At 44.7% G+C, this 13,474-nt stretch overlaps 1 protein-coding gene and 1 long non-coding RNA gene across 6 annotated transcripts in view; one reads left to right on the forward strand and one right to left on the reverse strand.

Moving 5' to 3' along the window:
- Positions 1 to 9,796, reverse strand: part of LOC310826577 (uncharacterized protein) — a 51,262-nt gene extending 41,466 nt beyond the window's left edge. For all 5 annotated transcript variants that reach the window (XM_083701705.1, XM_083701700.1, XM_083701699.1 and 2 more), the window contains exon 1: positions 9,749 to 9,796. The gene's annotated coding sequence lies outside the window, so the exon portion shown is untranslated. The remainder of the gene's footprint in view (positions 1 to 9,748) is intronic.
- Positions 1 to 13,474, forward strand: part of LOC310826606 — a 230,649-nt gene that overhangs the window by 3,074 nt on the left and 214,101 nt on the right. The gene's annotated exons all lie outside the window — the stretch shown is intronic.

A 13,474-nucleotide genomic window follows, 5' to 3' on the forward strand; every position in this document is an offset into this window, starting at 1 on the left:
AGAGGTCATCTCTCTCATATTGCCACTAAAAAAAGAGCGAGACAGAGAGAGAGAGAGAAGATGGCACAGAGGAGCGATATCCTGGATAGCAAAAACCAAGGCCGTAGGCTTCGCCCCTCTAAAGAGTCTCAAAAACCTCACCCCATCAGGTTCCGTTAACAAGCTCTGTTCTCTACTCACAAAGCTGAATTTGCTTTGTTCTGTTGAAATAAAGCAAGCGGGAAATGGAGGAGTTGGCAAACAGAAAAGCTGACGGAAATAAAGACAGCTGTTCGCCAAAGTGGGAACAAGTTGAGCGCAGCAAAACCCCAAATTAGCAAAACCGTTTTGAGTATTACTTAAAATGGCACTAACACGACAGGGTGCCATCTTTAAAATGGGCTGTCCCTGCCACAAACAGCTCTCTCGACTTAAGTGTCAGACCCCTCCAGGGCAAACGGTATAAATTCACTCCAACCATTAGAACAGTGATGGCTAGAAAAGTTGCTGGTACCAGTGGGGGGTTCATGCTGAATGTTATTAAAAGCAACACCACAAGGGTGTGATACATCTTTCAGAATGCTGCCTCCTTTTAAAACACCACCTACTTCACAAATGTAAACCGCATTTGTCATGGTTTGTCCCCAGAATTCTCCAAAATTGTAGCTTTGTGAGAGCATTCTCTTGGCATTTCAATACAGGCCTGTAGTTGTTCATTAGAAGAAACCGCAAGGATATTAAACACAGCATCAAAGGAGGTTCAGCTCCTGAGTTCATATTCTGGTTAATACAACAAGATTAAACCCAAGTTTCCCCCAAAAAATTCTTTTATTCTCATCATCATCAATCTTTATTACGGTCCAGAGACCCAACAAATCAGTACAAAATAATACACAATTCATACAGCCAAATTAGATGCAAAAGGACAAAACACACAAATCCAGAATCCGGAACAGGAAGGGAGGGAGGGATGAGGGGCAGGTCACAGGCACCCAGTGAATCCTGGGAACTGTAGTTCATTAAGTGTGTTCGGAATTGTGAGGAACAAACGACAGTTCCCAGGGTTTGGGGGGAAGCTTTGTGGTTTAAATGTATGGTGTGTACATAGCGTAAGATATTGGTACAGGCTGACTGGGTGAGGGCGACAGCAGTAGTCACCAGTTCAAAAGCTCTAGATGGCTTTCCAACTATACAACAGGAGTTTGTGTGCATCAGCAGAGAGTTATATGGATATTCAAACAGCATTTGAAGAAAAGCTTTTCAGATTAATTCTGAAGTTAACAACTTGTTATGAACAGATTGCTGGATAGACAGATTTAAAACACCCCGAGGCTAACACGAAAAGCAAAGAAAAAACACCATTTCAAGATAATATGGTGGTTTAAATTAAAAATTAATATTCCAATACAGTATAACCCAAGGAGCCATTTATTTAAATACATTTTAAACTATTCATTTCCCAATGGAAAGGAAAATCGTTTGAGGCAGAACATCAAAAACAAAGGCTCTGAACACAATTAGAGTGAGAAGCACAAAAGTTGAAATCTTTGTGGAGTGAAGCCTGAGATGCTTTGACGGATCATTGTGAATAAGCAACTCATGTGTGATACTGAATTCAGATTTATTTTAACTATTCTTTCCCCTTTTTATTTACTCCTCATTGAAATGCCAACACAACAGGTGAACTTTTGATTTTGCTCCAGCTCCTAAATTGGATAATAATAATAAAAATAATAAAAATTTATTTATATCCCGTCCTCCCCATCCGAAGCCGGGCTCAGAGTGGCTAACAACAATAAAAGTAACACAGTTACAGATAGGTAGCCGTGTTGGTTTGCCATAGTCAAAACAAAAAAAAAAATTTCCTCCAGTAGCACCTTAAAGACCAACTAAGTTAGTTCTTGGTATGAGCTTTCGTGTGCATGCACACTTTTTCAGATACGTATCTGAAGAAGTGTGCATGCACACGAAAGCTCGTACCAAGAACTAACTTAGTTGGTCTTTAAGGTGCTACTGGAAGAAAAGTAACACAGTTTACATAAAATCACAATCAATTAATTGAAATGCATTCTAGAATCAATTCATTCTAAAATCAATTCAAAATCAAATTAATGACAACCATTGGGCTAGAGTTCTGTGAGGATTACCAAAGGAGGGAGTCAGACTGTGCCTTGGCCAAAGGCCTGGTGGAACAGCTCTGTCTTGCAGGCCCTGCAGAAAGATGTCAAGTCCCGCAGGGCCCTAGTCTCTTGTGACAGAGCTTTCCACCAGATTGGGGCCACAGCTGAAAAAGCCCTGGCTCTGGTCAAGGCCAGCCTAACCTCCCTGTGGCTCCGGACCTCCAAGATGTTTTTATTTGAAGACTGTACAGTTGCTAAGTTGGATTTCCTATAGGAGGAATGGCAAACCTGTGGTCATAAGAGCATAAGAGTCTTGCAGGATTAGGCCAATGCACAGTGTCCAACCAGATACTTGTAGGAAACATGCAAGTGGGGTTTGAACCCAAGAGCACTCTCCCCTCCCGTGGCTTCCAGCCATGAGTATTCTGAAACATTGCTGCCTCTTAACTATGGAAGATTGATGGAATTTATTGATTCTCACCTAAATTACAGTATTTTTAATTTACTTTTGCCATTACAGTGGTGCCTCTGGATGTGAATGGGATCCATTCCATAGCCCCGTTCGCATCCTGAAGCCAATGCAACCCGTGTCTGCACGTCTGTACGTGCGTGGGTCGCAATTCGCCGCTTCCGTGCATGCGTGTGACGTCATTTTTAGCGTCTGCGCATGCGCGAGCGGTGAAATCCGGAAGTAACGCGTAATCTGAAAACGCTCAACCTGAAGCATACTTAACCCGAGGTATGACTGTAGTGGGATGCGGGTGGCACTGTGGGTTAAACCACAGAGCCTAGCACTTGCCTATCAGAAGGTCGGCGGTTCGAAACCCCGCGACGGGGTGAGCTCCTGTTGCTTGGTCCCAGCTCCTGCCAACCTAGCAGTTCAAAAGCACGTCAAAGTGCAAGTAGATAAATAGGTACCGCTCCAGCGGGAAGGTAAACGGCGTTTCCACGCGCTGCTGTGGTTTGCCAGAAGCGGCTTAGTCATGCTGGCCACATGACCCAGAAGCTGTACGCCAGCTCCCTCGGCCAATAAAGCAAGATGAGCGCCGCAACCCCTGAGTCGGTCACGACTGGTCACGACTGGACTGAATGGTCTGGGGTCACTTTATTTTTACCTTTTATGACTGTAGTAGTTGGTGATGGTACTCAAAAAAGAGATGCCATTGTTTTGGATAGTTTTTTTTTCCATTCAAGGAATAGGCAAAGTACCCTGGCTGATCAGAAATCAAATCTCTGGCAGATTTACCACTGAAAGGCGTGGGGGGATACAGAAACCTGAAATTCTTAACAAGTTAGAATTAAATTGCCCAGAATATAGAAGGAGCATGCCATTTAAAATGACCTTCAGATATATTTATAAAATGATTTACTATTGTGAATACTGAACAAGGGCTGGGATTTTGAGAGGGAGACCTGAAAGGAGAAAAGGAGCAGTAAGATGGAAGGAAGCCGTGAATCAGAAATCAATTTGGAAGAACTGGGGAGCGGGGGTGGGGGTGGAGACAGGAGCTTTAGTGAGAAACATGGGACAAGGGATGTAATAATTTACATGTGGATGGGTTGTATGTGCTTATTTTGACATGGACTGGATACTGATGTAGATATGCTTAGAGTAGGCCCACTGGATTCCAGGTAAGGTTGCTTCCAACCAAGTCCTCCCACAATTTCTGTCATCCCTTCCCAACAGGTGGGCAGGGTTTGCGAAACTGAGCGGGCTTACCTGGTCCAGTGCCTCCTACCTGGGATAGGCTGGCTATTGTCCTGCCCCCGGTCTGGGAGGACAATGGGGTGGGGGTGGGGGTGGGGCAAGGGGCAGGGGAAAGAGGCCGACCCCTTCGGCCAAACCTCACTTTGCTTCCTCCTCTTCCAGGTTCACCCATCCATCCTTCCCAAATTAATGATTTTTTTTGCAGCCTAATATTTTGCGTTTCAGGTCAGCGGGCGCTGCTATGATCGTAAGATGGTTGCTGTATTCAGAAGCAGCAAGGAATTTTCCCTGCTTTGGCAGGTTTCGCCTTCCCCGTAGCATTTCGTCACAACTTTGGGGGGTTTTAGGCCTTGGCGAGGTATCCTTTAGTCTATCTTCAAGATGGGGGTGACATCGTCATGCACCCCCCACCCAGCGGCGTTTGCAGGGCTCGTTAAAGGGTTTGTTAAGTTGTGGGTGAACATATCAGATGACACAGCGATTCTTCAAACAGCTCTTGTTTATTCATAAGACAGAACAGAACTGAACTGAAGGGCTCAGTCAGCCTGCTTATATAGAGCTCCAGTACAACGTTACTGTAGCAACTTTCTAAAACTATCCAATCACTTTCGATCCTTCATTTGCATATGTGGACCTGAGTGAAAACTATCTACAGTATCCCCCTGCTGGCCCAGGGTGAGAACTTCAGTACATAACAGGGTTGATTGCAGGAGTCCCTGACCCTAGAGCGGCGGCATGTAGGTCAAACTTCCGGCTGAGGTAAGGTGGGAGGGCACGCTGTGTAAGTTTGTGCTTTATAGTCCCCTGTGAGTACACCTCATTGCCCTGCGCATCCTCAGTCCTGGACAGGCTGAGAGGGTTACATGCCAAGGCCTATGCCAAGTTTCCCACATTCTGAAGTTCAATAAAGTTGTGACCAATTTGAACCCATACTTCGGTCTCTGGTCTCGTTCTTTGGGGGGTAGGCTGCACAGACGGGGTTCAGTGCGTGTGCGCGCTCTCTCTCCATGACCATCCCCAATTTTCCTCTCAACTCTCCAGAGACTGGGGTGCGGGGAGGAATGGGGGCGCACTCAGAGAGGAGATGGAGAGGAAGTCCTGTTGTATGTTTCCAAGCACAATTCAAAGTGTTGGTGCTGACCTTTAAAGCCCTAAGCGGCCTCGGCCCAGTATACCTAAAGAAGTGTCTCCACCCCCATCGTTCAGCCCAGACACTGAGGTCCAGCTCCGAGGGCCTTCTGGCAGTTCCCTCCCTGCGAGAAGCCAAGTTACAGGGAACCAGACAGAGGGCCTTCTCGGTTGTGGCGCCCACCCTGTGGAACACCCTCCCATCAGAGGTCAAGGAAATACACAACTATCAGACATCTGAAGGCAGCCCTGTTTAGGGAAGTTTTTAATGTTTGATGTTTTATCGTATTTTTAATATTCTGTTGTGAGCTGCCCATTGTGGCTGGGGAAACCCATCCAGATGGACGGAGTACAAATAAATTATTATTATTATTATTGTTATTGTTATTGTTATTGTTATTGTTATTGTTATTGTTATTGTTATTGTTATTGTTATTGTTATTATTAGCTAAGGGGATGCAACCTTCTGTCATGACTAGCTTAATTCCCACTGATTTCCATGAGTTATTCAAAGTACGACTAACACATACAGTAGAAAATATGGAATAAGTATGTTGTTCCATAGAAAAGAAGTGTTGAGGAAAGTGTGATTTATGTTGCTGGGTTAAAGAAACCCGAGGAGCATAAGGAAACTACAATAAATATGGAGAGAAAGTTGCAACAGCATTTCTGACATTAGCACACATTAACTGTTTTGGGGAACAATGCCCAAGAACTCAATATATGCAGTCTCTACTAACAAGGTGTGTTAACTGGCAGGGATTATAACTGAAAGAAGTGTGGTTTGCCAAAACCAAATAAAAGCTTTAATGTCATATATAATTTATTTTGCATGTATGTTTTTAGAATAGCAGCTGTGATGCACGTATGATCAGGTATGTGGCCTGATCTTTATTCCTGCCCCATGCATGGTCCCTATGAGAAGCATTCCTATTATCGTTAATTGTTTAATGAAGTGTTTGATGCCTTGCTGCTGATGTTACTGTCTTTAAGAACGAATTGTTTAGCACTCTATTTTGGTTTGTAGTGAGCCACCATGGTCAAACCTCTGTGGAAAACGACAGTCAGATTGAAGGATTGATGTCGTCTTTGGTAGCTCGTTAAATGAGTGCCAAGCAGACTTCCTTAAAACTGTTATTTTAAATAGGAAGACACTATGAGTGAGAATGCTAATGTAATAAGAATGAAATATTCAGTCGGGTCTGAGGAAAAGAACCCAGAGTTTAATGTTACATCTTTAAAAAATGTTTAGGGGTACTCTCATTTTCCTACTCATATTGTCTTCTTCTTTAGCGATCACTCGTAGCCGAATAAGATTGTCTTCCTTAAACTAGGTTTTAACAATGAGTCTGTAAGTGACGGTGGAGGCCAATTCTGGATCCACACGTCCTCCCACAGTGGGGACATTGGTGGGAGTTGATCACGGTGTGAATTTGCCAAGCGTGCCTTCCTCTTAGAACGTTTCTCCCTTGCATCCTGAGTTCGAGTGCCTTCAAAGCCCATGACACATTTGGTAAAGGCTGTTCTCCAACTGGAGTGCTCACAGGCCAGTGTTTCCCAGTTGTCAGTGTTTATACTACATTTTTTTAGATTTGCCTTGAGAGAGTCTTTAAACCTCTGTTGTTGACCACCAGCATTACGCTTTCCATTTTTAAGTTTGGAATAGAGTAGTTTCTTTGGAAGACGATCATCAGGCATCCACACAACATGACCAGTCCAATGAAGTTGATGTTGAAGAATCACTGGTGATCTTTGCTTCTTCCAGTACACTGGTATTAGTTCGCCTGTCTTCCCAAGTGATGTGTAAATATTGAAATACTGCGCTGCAATGAGGCCAAACTTAAGATTCACAAAATATTTAGGGGTATGCATCTCCCCAGAAAAAAAGCACTGGTTACCTCTGAACCAGGCTTAGCTTACACAGTTATTGCATGCTGAAACACTATCAGGATTAACTGACACTTTCTGCTGAAATTTAAAGAAAAAAAACCCACAGCAATGATTCTCATTTTGTTTATGGCTCCTTGCTCCTGCTTTCACTAAGGTGGAGCTCAGTTATGCTTTCAATAATGCTGAGCACCTTCACAAACCAGAATGCCCTCAGGGTTATAATATTGTGGGAGTTACAAAAGGCTTTGGGCGCTTTGAAAAAAATAATATGCTTCCTCTTTCAATTTCCAAGTGTTAACCAAGCTCATTTCAGAAGGTCCCAGGAAAGGCTTTCCTTTAAATATGCTAACATACACAGACTGTGTGGGACTTTTTATCCTTCCTTGGGTGGTTTAAATTGCTGCCGCCACCATTCAGCTACAAGATCTAGTTTGATCTCCCAACAAGACCTTTTGGGTGTCACAGCTGGTGTGAGCTTCACCCAATATCTTCTGCTTTATTAAGGACAAATTCCCAGCTGCTGCCTATGTAACCCATGATCTAATGCACGAAAAATTTGGAGGGGTGGGGAGGCAGAAGAGAAGTCTGCAATGTTCCCCAAAAATATCAGAGCACTTTCATCGTGTAATGCCAATCCCATTTTCACTTGTTACCGAAGAACATTAGCAATACCTTCCTCTTGATTTTCTTCATCAAATACAGCAATCTTTGCACTGAACCAAAAACAAAAGAATATCTTAAAAAGAAGCATCTCAAATTAGACACACCATGCCATCTTCCCAGGAGAATACATAATGTAGTTATCTACAACTGCTACTCAGATCAATCTTTGAGGAACCCTACAGATTTATTTTGATTGAGAGCCAATGCATTAACCATCATTTGGCTTTTAAAAAGTTCTTTAAATGTCTCCGTGAACACAAATGGATTCAAAGATGAGCGGAGACCGTTTTCCTGCCTAGTGAAACCTCCTAATGTGAAATCTCCAAGCTAGAAAAAAAAAGAAACAGAAGTTGCAGAGCTTTCTAGTTCAAATGAAGCTATTATAATTATTCCGTGTAGCAGGCACACATGATGCTTTGGCACATTTTCCTGAGCTTGACAATTAGGAACTCAGGATTGCTGTCTAGGGAGCTGAACTTTGCCAAGTAGCAAAAGACTGTTCTATTGTAAGCGGAGCTCATTACCAGAATCCTAAGGGTGACCCTATGGACCACGGAAGGGATAACTTCCCTCTTGCCTTGGCAACCACTCTCACGTTTTGATCACACCACGGCAAGTGGCACTAAATGTGTGCCTGGCTCCAATACAGCTGCCTAGGAAATAATAATGCAATGACCAAAGCTTAAGAAAAATGGAGAGGTGCCAGCTGGGATTATTACGAAGTCCAGCGAAGCCACTTGCTAATACGGTCTTGCGCTCTGCCTTTCTGAACTAGAAAGCTTTGCAAATAAACGAGCAGAGGGCAAGAGAGATGCTTTAACTGAGAGCCAAGCAGAAACACTGCCTACAGAAAAAACCGGGGTGGGAATAACATTGATTAAAATTTCAACATTGCAGCAGAAAAGTTAAACTGATGCCTGAAACGCAATCAATTTTATCCAGGCTAAGTTCTATGCAATGAAATGAATGGGTATTCATTTTGTCATGCCTATTCATTTCACTGAATCTGCCCTGAGTATGACTAGTGTTGGATCCAACCCAATGTGCAGTTTTGGATATGTGTTGACAAATGGGAGCATAGGAACAACATCAAGATCCTCTAGGAGACAATGAAGCTATAATTGAGCTGGTCCATTTTCATTCAGCACCACTGATGGACTCAATTTGATGGACTACAAATGGACGCGAGCATTCTTGAGTTATTTTGTGGGCACAATGTGCCCCCCCCCAAAAAAAACCAGGACAAGGGGCAGTTTCCATGACTTCCGCTTATCGAGAATGAAAATTGGACTGCCTGAAAGCCCCATTAGAGTTGATGGTTTGAAGCTGGACAGCATCAAGGGAAGCTCTGATGACTTGAATGTGCTCTCAGAGATTTAAGACCCCAAGTAGAAATTTTAGGTGGTGCATCAATTTCTATGTTTTTTTTTCATACAGTCTGTTCCCACACCCAGCTGACATCAAGTATTGAAAAATGAACACAGCGACGGAAACGACGTTGCAAGTGAATTGGCTCTACGTATGGTGAAAGTATGACAATATTAGATACAAAATTCATTGCAGTGGTTCCCAACCTTTTTTTGCCCCACCTAAGCATCTCTAAAATCCTGATTGCACCCCTCCATGACATATCATTCTTATTATTCAAAAAGTGAACTATTCACGTGGTGGAAACCTAAAAGGGCATTAACTTGGTCTAACTCATTCTCAAATTGCCCCCCTTAAAAATCAAATTGCCTGGCTGTTTTGGGGGGGGGGGTGCCACACGTTGGGAACCACGGATTTAGAGGGAAAAACAGATGAGCTGCAGTTCAAATTTACTAATCCAGGATTAGTGAATTGGCTAATCACACTAGATGTTTATGAGGTTAGGTTTGGATAGTTCCTCAAAATAAGAAAACCTACCTGCTATATTTTGCACATAGAAAACCATCAGCTCTGCTTTTTCCTCATTCCTCTACTACAGGGCTGTCCTACTGCCAAGTGAATGCAATCTACCCATTGGATTGACCAGAGTAGTTGAGCTTTCTTGGGTTGAAAGCTTCATCGAAGTTGTTGAGCTGTTTTGTTTGGGGGAGAAATCAGGACCCCGCGATCAACAAGGATCGACCAGGGACATCCGGTAGATCGAGAGGTCTGCTCTACTATAATTAAAAGAAAGATGGAGGGGCATTGTGGCTAATTTTCCCAGCTACTCCCATTCCCAACTGTTGTGGCAGATTTAGAGGCACGAGGCAACAATAGAGACAGAGTCACCAACGTTTTTACTCCTGTGGACACATTTGCCAGCTGATGAAACTGCCATGGGCACCACACACACCGAAACCAAGCAGATAAAGGTAAAGGGACCCCTGACCATTAGGTCCAGTCATGACCGACTCTGGGGTTGTGGCGCTCATCTCACTTTATTGGCTGAGGGAGCCAGCATACAGCTTCCGGGTCATGTGGCCAGCAGGACTAAGCCACTTCTGGCGAACCAGAGCAGCACACGGAAACACCGTTTACCTTCCCACCAGAGTGGTACCTATTTATCTACTTGCACTTTGACGTGCTTTCGAACTGCTAGGTTGGCAGGAGCAGGGACCGAGCAACGGGAGCTCACCCCGTCGCGGGGATTCAAACCGCTGGCCTTCTGATCGGCAAGCCCAAGGCTCAGTGGTTTAACCCACAGCGCCACCCGCATAACTCAACACTATATTGGCAACAACAGATTGCTTCTCTCCAGTTTATTTTGGGGGGTGGGGGTCGGACTCTGTGGGAACCTAGAGCGAGCCTTGTGGATGCTTGCGCATGCAAGGTGTGAGGCAGGTGACCCCTGCAATAGAAAAACCACAATGACTCAATTGATAGTAGTACCCTCTTTTTTTGCACAAAAAAAGATTGCCAGATTGCCCAACGACTACTTTATTATTTATGTTGTGTTGCACTGTCTTGCTTTAAATCCAACAGGGGGTTAGATTGTGTCCCAACAGAATGATCCCCACTTCCAGCAAATATAAATTGAAAATACAAATAAACACCTAATGAAACAAATATAATAGATTCTTCAGAGATTTCTTTAATCGTTGTTGAAAATGAAAAAGTTATCGCCCCCCCCCCAATAATCCTCCTCAATAAATCTGTGTTTCCTTCGGATCTCCTTGATGTGACCCTGCTGGTTAATGGCTACGAGATAATTTGAAATTGAAAGACTACTGTCATTATCTCAGACACCGAGACTTTTGCTATCTATACACCAATTGCTAACAAACAAGGTTTATAGAGTGAAATAATAAATCAACATATGCATGAGGAGATACAAATAAATGATTAATGTTATTATTTTCTCCTTAGCGTTTGATAAACCTATATATCTCTTTTGATTCCTCTCAGTAGGGCTCCAACCAAAGCTGGATTAACTTATTATGCTTTCCATAAAATAAGACTTTTAGAGAGGAGGGAGAAAATCCAGCTCTGGATTCTCTGTGATGAAAACCTTTCCTTACTCTAGGCATACACCAGGAATTTCAAATGAGTGAACAAAATTAGGTCGTGAGGCCTACACCTTCAGCTCATGATCCAGAAGAGAGCAGGCTAATTTTCCATGGACACATTTTGCTGGAACACCTATTTCTCTTCCAGTTTCTTGCAGGTGCGTTTTAACATAGGCTTTGAAATACAGACAACACAATCTATTCCCATGTCCATAGCTGAACATACATCCTCAAATGTATTTTATTGAGCCTTCGCCTCTTGGCTGTCAGCTTAGCACCGGTTTTTTGAACCTAGAAACTTCCAAGTGGTACAGAGTGTGTCCTCAAAGGATGCTGAGCCATGGCTAATGGCCATCAAGGGCAAGATGGTCAGGCACAAGGCCAGACCAGTTGCAAATGGTCCCAGAGATGGGACAAGTACTACAGGAGTCTATTATGTGTATGACAACTACATGTTTAATAGTGTAACGGTTGCGTTAGCATATGCAGCAATGGTTACCTGAAAAGGGGGAGGATGTTAGCATTCCACTCCTCTGTTGCTGGATATGTGATTGTTATATCACACGTCTGTGTTTACTTTCCAGGTTTGGAACGTGTGAGAATGTAAGCCTGTCTTATCTCTCTTCCGTTTGTGATTGGACTGTTGTACTTTCTCTCTCTGTCTCTTGGAGAAGGAGGAGGAGAGACGCCATGATTGCTTTGTGCTGTATATATTGCTTAATAAATAATTAGAATGCACACACACCAAAGCTCCACTTTGTTTCTGCTATACTCTGCTGAACTGCTGATAAGAGCATGCACATAGTCTTCTGATGGGTGTCGCTGGGAGGGTGCCGGGACTGAGGATTTTTGGACGTCCCGGGCTGCACTTCATCAGGAAGACACCGGAGAAGTTTGTCTTACTTCAGGGGCTGCGTGTGACCCCAGGTGTTATTCTAACACCATGATGTAGCTTACTAATAAAGAGAAGCCCTTGTACAATTCACACACGCCACACTCCTCTCCCATTCCCTGCCACAGCAAGTAATAATAATAATAATAATAATAATAATAATAATAATAATAATAATAATTTATACCTTGCCCTCCCCAGCCAAGGCTGGGCTCAGGGCCACTAACAAGCAATAATAAAAACAAGTTGAATGAATACATCTTAAAAACATTAAACTACTTGTCAGGGGTTCAGAAGGAGAGACACAGGAGGGGGAGCAAATGGAGAGTGAGGAGGAGGAGTACGAGGGGGGCGCAGGCAGTGACAGTGGCCAGAGTTATTCCACAAGCCTCTCTAGCGAATCGGAGGACTCACAGAAGGGAGCGCCGGTGGCCAGAGCGAAGGGGGCTCCAGGGGGGAAGCCCCAGGAGGAAGGGGCCAGCGGGGAGTCCCTGAGCAGCAGTTGGAGATCAGGACCAGCGTCTCCACCAGAGCGCAGTGGGGAGGGGGAGTCCCAGGAGTCGGGACCAGTGTCCTCACCACCGGAGGGAGGAGAGGAGTCAGGTTTGGCAACGCCCACATCAGGAAGCGGGGAAACGGTCAGAAGGAAAGTCACCGGCTGGGCACGCGCGCCAAGTTCAAATGTACAGGAGCGCGGCACAGCGGGGAGCCCGGGAAGGGAGCCAGGTCCTAAAGCCCGCCGGAGGGAGGGGCAAGACTCAGGAGGCTCAGCGTCAGAGGAGTCCAGGAAGGAGGGAACCCCAGAGGGCAGAAGGACCCAGCGAAGGAAAGAACAGCGTAAGAGGTGGAGCCGGGCTAGAATCTTAAACTGGTGTGGGTGGAGCAGTGAGTCAGAGGGGACTTAGCCGGTCTAGCGTCGAGACGTGGGTCTGCACGCCCAGAGCTTGGAAATGGAAACTAAACTTTAATAAAGACTTTTGTATATAACATCCACTGGGCGTTGGTCCTCTGTGAGCTGGGACCTAGCGGCAGTCCTGACAGTAAGTCCCCTCTCACATTTTCCACCAATTCTACAACCTCGTGGAGTGTGGGAAAGCAGCGAGGGGTGATGATTGGTGCTTCGCGAGCTCACGAAAACCAGGGAAATGACTACCGAAGAGAAGATAAACATTAAACATTAAAATATTAAAATGTAGCCTCATCACAGGAGGAGAAAGGAAAAGAAAAAAGAGGGGGAGAGAATCAAATTGGCTCCAAGCCAAAGGCCAGGTGGAACAACTCTGTCTTACAGGCCCTGCGGAAAGAAATCAGATCCTGCAGGGCCCTGGTCTCATGAGGCAGAGCGTTCCACTAGGATGGAGCCAGAGTTGAAAAGGCCCCACTAGGTTGTTGCTATTTATGGACCTTGAGGCTCTCCGTGGGGCATACCGGGAGGGGCGGTCCCGTAGGTACGAGGGTCCTAGGCCGTGAAGGGCTTTAAAGGTCAAAAGCAGCACCTTAAATCTGACCCTGTACTCCACCGGGAGCCAGTGCAGTTTGAAAAGCACTGGGTGAATATGCTAACATGGCAAAGACCCCGTGAGGAGCCTCGCTGCAGTATCCTGCACCCGCTGGAGTTTCT

The sequence above is a fragment of the Podarcis gaigeae genome, assembly GCF_964106915.1.
Source record: "Podarcis gaigeae genome assembly, chromosome: 10".
In the NCBI taxonomy this organism is placed as follows: Eukaryota; Metazoa; Chordata; class Lepidosauria; order Squamata; family Lacertidae; genus Podarcis; species Podarcis gaigeae.